Source organism: Lactuca virosa, chromosome 3 (assembly GCF_052849685.1).
Source record: "Lactuca virosa cultivar CGN04683 chromosome 3, Lactuca_virosa_CGN04683_v6, whole genome shotgun sequence".
In the NCBI taxonomy this organism is placed as follows: Eukaryota; Viridiplantae; Streptophyta; class Magnoliopsida; order Asterales; family Asteraceae; genus Lactuca; species Lactuca virosa.
Window position 1 is genome coordinate 350,056,386 of NC_136428.1, and position 9,638 is coordinate 350,066,023.

Here is a 9,638-nt window from a genome sequence, read left to right on the forward strand (position 1 = left end):
AACACGTAATTCCGTTAATGACTTTGTGAGACATTTACTTCAAATTACCATTAAGTCATGTATTGTAACCAGAGTCTCCTTGAGGGAGAGCGTGATAGTTGTGTATAGATCTATATTGGGTTTGACAAACCCACACCTAAACTACATGCAACAGTTAGACCGATAGGTCTGGGGTGACAAATGTCATAACATTTCCGACGCCTGAAGAACGTCGTTTTAGGCAACCTTGGTCATAGTATGGTTATAATAAACTCACATAAAGTATTAATAAACATTGGAATTTACGGGAACTTCATTAAAATTTAACGAGTTTATGTCGATTTAAACTTGCATTGTTTTACTATAAATATGACAAATTACTTGTACATTTCGGTCTTTGGGTTTTAAGACTACATTTACACATTAAGGAAAATATTGGATTTTCTAACACAAATACTACTTTTACAAACGAAAGGCTTTTAATAATGCCAAACAAAAGCTTATGAACTCACCAACCTTTGTGTTCACACTTTTTCAAACAACTTGTATTCTCAGAAATCATTAAACAGGTAACCAAGTGCTTTTGAGGATGGGGCGCTAAGGCGTCTACTATTTCATATTTTGTCAACATACTGTAATTGATTCGTAAACATGTAATTCATACAATGATGTCACTTTTTCAATTATATATATGTTGGTTGTGTTTGCTTCAATTACTATTACAATTGTTGTTATGATACTATACATGAAGTCATCTGTCACACCCCCAAACCAAGGATGGCGGAAACGTCCGGGGGTGGATGACTTCATGTATAGTATCATAACAACAATTGTAATAGTAATTGAAGCAAACACAACCAACATATATATAATTGAAAAAGTGACATCATTGTATGAATTACATGTTTACGAATCAATTACAATATGTTAACAAAATATGAAATAGTAGACGCCTTAGCGCCCCATCCTCAAAAGCACTTTGTTACATGTTTAATGATTTCCTGAGAATACAAGTTGTTTGAAAAAGTGTCAACACAAAGGTTGGTGAGTTCATAAGCTTTTGTTTGGTATTATTAAAAGCCTTTCGTTTGTAAAAGTAGTATTTGTGTTAGAAAATCCAATATTTTCCTTAATGTGTAAATGTAGTCTTAAAACTCAAAGACCGAAATGTACAAGTAATTTGTCATATTTATAGTAAACAATGCAAGTTTAAATCGACATAAACTCGTTAAATTTTAATGAAGTTCCCATAAATTCCAATGTTTATTAATACTTTATGTGAGTTTATTATAACCATACTATGACCAAGGTTGCCTAAAACGACGTTCTTCGGGCGTCGGAAATGTTATGACATTTGTCACCCCAGACCTATCAGTCTAACTGTTGCATGCAGTTTAGGTGTGGGTTTGTCAAACCCAATATAGATCTATACACAACTATCACGCTCTCCCTCAAGGAGACTCTGGTTACAATACAGGACTTAATGGTAATTTGAAGTAAATGTCTCACAAGGTCATTAACGGAATTACGTGTTATGAAAACTTGGTACCGTATGGCCGTACATTGCTTAATGAAAATATCCTTTGTATAAATGTACCCTTTTTAAATGTATGTGTTATGTAATGTATCATAAACTATACCTATTATAGTTTATCAACCAAGGGTAGTACGTAGTAATGTATGCAAACTATATTCAAAATAGTTTATTAAATGTTTGAATATATCGGTTGTACTTTGATTATAATCACTTGTTATTCTTTATATTTTATATATCCAAATCCATTTGTAAACTGATGTGTGTCTAAATATTAAGATAAAATGTCATATATTGCAATAACACATAATCACATAAAGTATCCACCTTGCTCAACATGTTACAAGGTGAAATGAAATTGACAGCAACTTTTCGTTGAATACAGTTTCTGTTACTGTTCTTAGAAAATTTATAGAAAATTCATCAAAGCTCTAAATCCAAATCCGCAAATTCGGAGAGTTTGGAATATGAGTCTAGTTTGTTCGTAAATTTTATCATGATTTTTAGTGATCTCTAACAGAGGTGAAAATGTTCATAATCACAGACTGGTCCGGGTTTGCCTCTGAAATGATAGGCAGTTTTGTAAAACTCACCATAAATTGTAGAAAAATCATATGGAGATGTGCAAGTAGCCATTTTAAAGCTAAGAGTTTGAACTACTTTCACCTGGAACAGTTTTGAAAACTAAAATATTTAAGTTGACCAAAATAGTCTGTGATCGAAGTTCATCTTTTCTGATGTAATCTGATAGAAAAAGTTTAATTGTGTTCTTGATGATTTTACTTGTATTCTGTCGCACCCCGAAACCGATGGCGGAAACGTTCCGGGGCGGAGTGACGTCATGTAGAGTATCACAACCAATGTACATAGCAAGCATAGTAAACACAACCATTACATTACACGAGAAAGTTTTACATTTGTTTGAAAATAAAGTACTACAAGTTTTCTTAGATACATTGGTTAGAACAAAAGTAATGACGAGTCTTCTATATGCTCCGTCTTCTCCAAAAAGTTAGTAGGAGTACATGTCTATGGATGCCCTGAGAATACAAGCAGTTTTAAAGTATCAGCATAAAGCTGGTGAGTTCATAAGCGGTTTGTTTTCTGGAAAAGATTCAGTTTCCTTTAGTTTCATGAACAGTTGATATCCAAGAAAATCCTGTATTTTCTTATAAAAGTAGTTTGGTTATCCCTTTGTTACACAATTTGAATTAAGAAAATCCTGCAAGTTTCCTTATGAAAATATGATTTGATTTCTCGTTAGATGTATCATACAACCTTGTTTATGAAAAGTTACGTTATCCCAAGAAAAACCCTATGTTTTCTTATGAAAAATATTCGCTGGTTATCGACTCTGAAATGATGTGTACAAGTATCTACCATACTTGTATCGATTAAGTGAAACATACTGAATGACTAGTTATCCCGTGGTAAGCATGTTAGTTTTGAAACGTACACAAAACTAATAAGTGAGTAGTGAACTAGTAGTAATCAAAGACAGATATTACTAGGAGGTTAGTTCACTAGGTTCGTTATTAATTTATCAGTAAATCTCCATTATCTAAGTTGCGAGTTCCATAACGATACGATAGACTAGATATGGCAATAAGAAGTCCATCATCATTTTATCACTTTTTTCACCCATGGACCTGACGATCCTACTGTAGCTAGCAGCAGGGTGCGGGATAGTTAGCCACATATAGATCTATACACTCAAGTCACGCTCTCCCTCCAAGAGATTCTGGTTACAGGAGTAGTCCTCCACTCTCGTATCCATGTGGAGTGTTACCGAGGACGTGTCTCCAATCATAAGAATAATGAACTTTACAAGTAATACTATAGAAAATCCCGGTTTATGAAATGACATGAAATCCTTGTGAAATGTAAAAATGTAACATTTTATAATGAGTTTCACAATTGGTTTTTGAAAACTAACTCCACGAGTTAGACGGTTGGTTAATACGGATTTCAATGTTTAAAACATATTGAACATGTAGTTAAGTTCTACGAAATAATAGATTTGAGTACAAGTTTCCTTGTACTTTTGCTTGTATTCCCCCCCTGAAAACATGAAAAGCACAGAAAATGGTGTAGGGGTATGAACTCACCTGACGAGAATGTGCCGATTTAGATGCTAAGTATCAGTTTAGGGCTTGAACACACGTGAGGTTCCTATGTAACATGAAGAGATACATAATTGTATCTAATTAGACTTTGATTTACTAAGATAGCAGGATAATACACTCCAAGGCACGAAAACACTTCAATTCAAGTGTTAGGGATGGTACGGGTTGTATCTAAGGAGTGTAGGGCCTAGATAAGGTGTTTACTCTTCAAGTGTAAACCCTTAGGGGAGTTTACGGTTCAAAGACCACATCCCCCATGAGTTTACGGCCGTAAACTCATGGGTGATGTGTTCTTGGTTGATCAATGACCTTATCTTGCACATGGGAAGGTTCTAAGGTTGATTCCATGGCTTAGGAAGTGATCGGGACATGAAATGGCCTAGGAATTAGGGTTTACGGTCCTTGGGCCACCCTTGGGGAGTTTACGGTCGTAAACTCATGGGTTTACGGCCGTAAACCCACCCTTGTCCATGTTTGTCCATTTTCCATGTGTTTTGGTGGTTTGTAGGCCATTCATGCAAGTTCTAGACTCGAATACAAGCCATGCAAAGTGTTTGGAGCATTAAAACACCCTTGGAAGGTGTTTACGGTTTTGGGAGATGTTCCCAAACCGTAAACTCAAGTTTATGCTCATTTGGACATGTTTTAGGGTTCTAAGATCATCCAAGCAAGTTTCAAGGCCATTAGACATGCATTGGAAGGGTTAAGAAGCATCAATACCCCATGAAAGGGTGTTTACGGTTCTTGAACATTCAAGAACCGTAAACTCATGTTCATGGCCAAAAATTTATGATCTTGCGGTTCTAAGTCCATGCATGTAAGGATCTAAACATTAGAAGAGGTTTGGAAGGGTTTTGGGGCTTCAAAACCCCCATTGAAGGAGTTTACGGTTTTGGGAGGCTCCCCCAAACCGTAAACACATACTTTTGGTGATTTTTGGGAAGTTCAAACATAGATTTGCATGCATGATAGGATAAACAACTAGTTAGGAAGGATCACTTACCAAATTGGAGCTTGAAAGTGAAGATTTCTTGAGAGAGTTCGATTTCTAGAGAGAGAGTAGAGAGAGAAAGTTGGAGTGGGGAAAATGGCTCAAAAGTGCCCACTCATCCTTTATATATGACTAGAGTTAGTGACCCGGTGGGAAGACACCCAATACCGGCATTAAACGGAGCTTAATATTTTACCCGGGTAAATAACCATTACCCGCACTAGTCATAGTCTAGAAATTTTCAAAAGATTATTTAGAGTGTTTTCACTCAAATAAATATTTTGTTTCAACACATAGGAAATTATAATAATAATTCTAAATGAATTATTTAATTTGAAAGTGAACGGAAAAACCCAAAATAAAATAAATTTTATTAACGGCATGGGTTATGTTAACGAAATATCTTTCGGGTTGTCACATTATCCCCCCGTTAGAGGAAATTTCGTCCCGAAATTTAGAATTTACATACAAATCATGGAATTGGAAAGAGATGTGGGTATTTCGTTTTCATCGAATCTTCGCGTTCCCAAGTGAATTCGGGTCCCCGCTTGGCGTTCCAGCGAACCTTCACTATCGGGATGCGGCTTTGTTTCGTTCGTTTGATCTCTCTATCCATGATTTCGATGGGCTCTTCCACAAGGTTCAGGTTTTCGTTGATTTCGATCTCATCCAGAGGAATCACAAGGGTCTCATCAGAAAGACACTTTTTAAGGTTTGAGACATGGAAGACAGGGTGAATATTGCTAAGTTCATGAGGTAATCGGAGTCTGTAAGCCACGGGACCAATCCTGGCTAGGATTTCGAAAGGTCCTATGTACCTTGGGTTAAGTTTTCCACGATTTCCGAAGCGCATCATGCCCTTCCAGGGTGAGACTTTCAACAAGACACGGTCTCCAACCTGGAATTCCAAGGGTTTTCATTGTTTATCGGCGTTGCTCTTTTGTCTATCTCGGGAGGCCTTAAGTCGTTCTCGGATTTGTACGATCTTTTCAGTGGTTTCGCGGATGATTTCTGGACCAGTGAGAGTGCTGTTAGGGACTTGTCCCTTGACCAGCTGCTCGTCACCCACCTCAGCCCAGCACAGAGGGGATCTGCACTTGCGGCCATAGAGGGCTTCGAACGGTGCAGCCTTGATGCTGGTATGGTAGCTGTTGTTATAAGAAAATTCAACCAAAGGAAGATGAGTATCCCATGACGCGCCGAAGTCGATGACGCAGGCTCTCAGCATGTCTTCCAAGGTTTGGATGGTTCTCTCACTCTGTCCATCTGTTTGAGGATGGTAAGCTGTGCTCATATCCAGCTTAGTTCCAAGAGCCTTCTGTAGTGACTGCCAGAACCTAGAAGTGAACCTGCTATCCCGATCGGAAATGATGGACACAGGTACACCGTGCAGTCGGACCACCTCTTGGATGTAGATTCGCGTGAGTCTTCCCATTTTGAAGTTTTCCTTGATAGGAAGGAAGTGAGCAGATTTGGTTAGTCGGTCGACAATTACCCAAATGGTGTCGTACCCACTCGGAGATTTGGGTAACTTGGTAATGAAATCCATAGTAATCATTTCCCATTTCCACTCAGGTATTTCGGGTTGTTGGAGTAGACCGGAGGGTTTTTGATATTCGACCTTCACTTTGGCGCAAGTCAGGCACTTGCCCACGAAGGTAGCGATTTCGGCCTTCATATTTGGCCACCAGTACAGTTTCTTGAGATCCAGGTACATCTTATCCGAACCTGGGTGTACGGAGTATTTAGTATTATGAGCTTCATTCATGACAACCTCTCTGAAGCCTCCGAAATTTGGGGTCCAGATCCAGTCCATGAAACAATAGACTCCGTCGTTTCTGATCTCAAGATTCTTATCAATTCCCCTCAGGGCTTCGCCTGACACGTTTTCTGGTATTAAGGCTTCCAGCTGAGCCTCTTTGATTTGTGCGGATAAGTGGGAATGGATAGTCATAGTCAGTGCCTTCACCTTACGACCTGAGTATTCTTTCCGGCTGAGGGCATCTGCCACCACATTGGCCTTGCCGGGATGGTAGCGGATTTCACACTCGTAGTCGTTGAGTAGTTCAACCCATCGTCGTTGTCTCATGTTCAACTCCTTTTGGTCGAGCGTGTGCTGTAGACTTTTATGGTCAGTGAAGATAGTGCACTTAGTTCCGTAAAGATAATGTCTCCAGAATTTTAATGCGAAGACCACTGCTCCCAATTCTAGGTCGTGAGTCGTGTAGTTGACTTCGTGTACTTTCAGTTGTCTGGAGGCATAGGCGATGACCCTACCTCGTTGCATTAGGACACAACTGAGACCTTGATTGGACGCATCGCAGTAGACAACGAAGTCTTCCGTCCCATCGGGAAGGGACCGGATAGGTGCGCTGCACAAGGCTTGCTTCAGTGTTTGGAACGCAGCGTCTTGCTTTTCGCTCCAACAAAAGGGACACCTTTTTGAGTTAGAGTGGTTAAGGGTTTGGCAATTTTGGAGAAATTTTGGATAAAACTGCGATAGTAGCCAGCGAGACCCAAGAATTGACGGATTTCGGTGGGTGTCTTTGGTGCTGACCAATTTTCTATCGATTTGATCTTGGAAGGATCCACATGTATGCCCTCCTTGCTTACCACGTGACCAAGGAAAGTAACCTTCCGGATCCAGAATTCACATTTGGAGAATTTCGCGTACAGTTGCTCCGATCTAAGAGTTTCCAACACTAGCCTCAAGTGTTGTTTGTGATCCTCTTCGCTTTTGGAATAGACAAGTATGTCGTCGATGAACACGATAACAAACTTGTCCAGAAATGGACGACACACCCGGTTCATCAAATCCATGAACACCGCCGGCGCGTTGGTTAGACCGAAGGGCATAACTACGAATTCGTAGTGACCATATCGAGTCCGAAAGGCTGTTTTGGGAACGTCACCCTCATGGACTCGCAGCTGATGGTACCCTGATCTTAAATCAATTTTGGAAAAGTAGCTAGCTCCTTGAAGTTGATCGAAGAGGTCTTCTATTCGAGGAAGAGGATAGCGGTTTTTGATCGTGAGTTTGTTCAGCTCTCGGTAATCGATACACATTCGAAAAGATCCATCTTTCTTTTTCACGAATAAGATCGGGGCTCCCCACGGCGAGGAACTCGGTCTGATGAATCCTTTACTGAGCAGCTCATTGAGCTGACGAGATAACTCCTGCATTTCTGCCGGAGCTAATCGATAAGGAGATTTGGCTACGGGGGTAGCTCCGGGGATTAAGTCGATACGAAACTCCACTTGGCGTTCAGGAGGGATTCCTGGGAGATCCTCTGGAAAGACATCAGAAAAGTTGCAGACTTCGGGGATGCTCTCGAGGTCTTTAACTCCCTGCTTTTCGTTAACGACATGGGCTAAGAATGCATAACACTCCTTCCGCAGAAGTTTCTGGGCTTTGATGCACGAAATGATGCGAAGGCTTGAACTGATTTTATCCCCGTAGATTACAAGAGTTTCATCCGAAGGAAGATTGAGACGGATAGCTTTTTCGAAATAGAGGATGTCTGCATGATTGGGGCTCAACCAATCCATGCCAATGATGAAATCAAAGCTTTTTATGGAGACTGGCATAAGGTCAATGAGAAATGAACGGTCGTTTAAGGATAGGGTACACCCTACGTATATCTCGTTAGTGCTCTCTTTCTCACCGTTAGCCATTTCGACGGTAAACTTTTCGGTTAATGGTTGGGATTTTTGTTTAAGAAATTGTTTGAATGCATGACTAACAAAGCTCCTTTCAGCACCATAATCGAAAAGAATGCATGCATAAGAGTTGTCGAGGAGGAACGTACCCGTGAAAACAGTGGGGTCAGCGACTGCCTCTTCTTGTCCCATGGTTAGAATTCTCCCGGTGTTGTTGGTTGTTGCTGCTTTGGGGCAGTCCCTCTTGAAATGCCCGACCTCCCCACAGTTGTAGCATGCTCGACCAACACCCGCTCCAGAGGCTTGATTTGTTGGTTGGGCTGGGGTTCTACAAAATCGCAACGTGTGCCCCTTTTGCCACAGCTTGTGCATGACATCTCCCGGTACGGGCCGGGAATATGGTGGTAGTTACACTTGTCACACCGAGGAAGGGTGCCAGTGTACCTGCTGGTAGGAGCCTGGGTGGCAGGAGTAGCAACAGGGGTAGTAGCACCGTGGACCGCCACAGTTTGCTGTTTCTTTGAGGATCCTTGCGAACCCTGACCCTTTCGTTTGTTCCAGGATTTCTTCTTGTTTTCACCGCTCCCTTTAGCCGGCTCAGAGGCGGTGGCTATTTCCTCGGGATCGTCGCTATGATCAATCAGAATTTGTGCCAAACACTTGGCGCTATCGAAGGTTTCCGGCTCCGCAGACAAAACATTTCCCTTGGTTGGCTGGGTCAGCCCCCAAATGAATCGTTCGATCTTTTTGCTTTCCAGGGATATCATTCCCGGACAAAGGAGTGCTAGGTCCTCGAACCTAGAAGTGTAGGAGGCAATGTCAGAACCCTTCATCATTAGGGTCCAGAGTTCGTGTTCGAGTTTCTGCATCTCGCCCAGTGGGCAATACTGGGCTATCATGAGTTCCTTCAGTTTGTCCCAACCCATGGCATTTGCCACTGGCAGGGTTAAGGACTTGACCCGGCCGTTCCACCAGGTTAATGCTTTGTTGAGGAAAGTGCAAGCGGCGTACTTCACTTTGTTGGATTCGGAGACTGCGCAAATCTCGAATATGGACTCAATCTTTTCAAACCATTGAGTCAGAGCAATAACACCTCCTTTTCCTGTAATTGAGGATGCACACCACTTCCCTGACCACCAGATCCACCGGAATTTTTTTGCGACATGGCAGCAGCCACTGCAGCAGTAACAGCTGCCTGAAACATGCCAGGATCAAATTGGGGAGGAGGTGGTGGTGGAGGAGTGTCGTTGTTTCTCCTGGTACATCTCCTTCAGGGAGGCATCTTGATCTGAAATGACCAAGAAAGAGGAGGATGGAATTTAGAGATATGAAGCAAGGATATATCTCA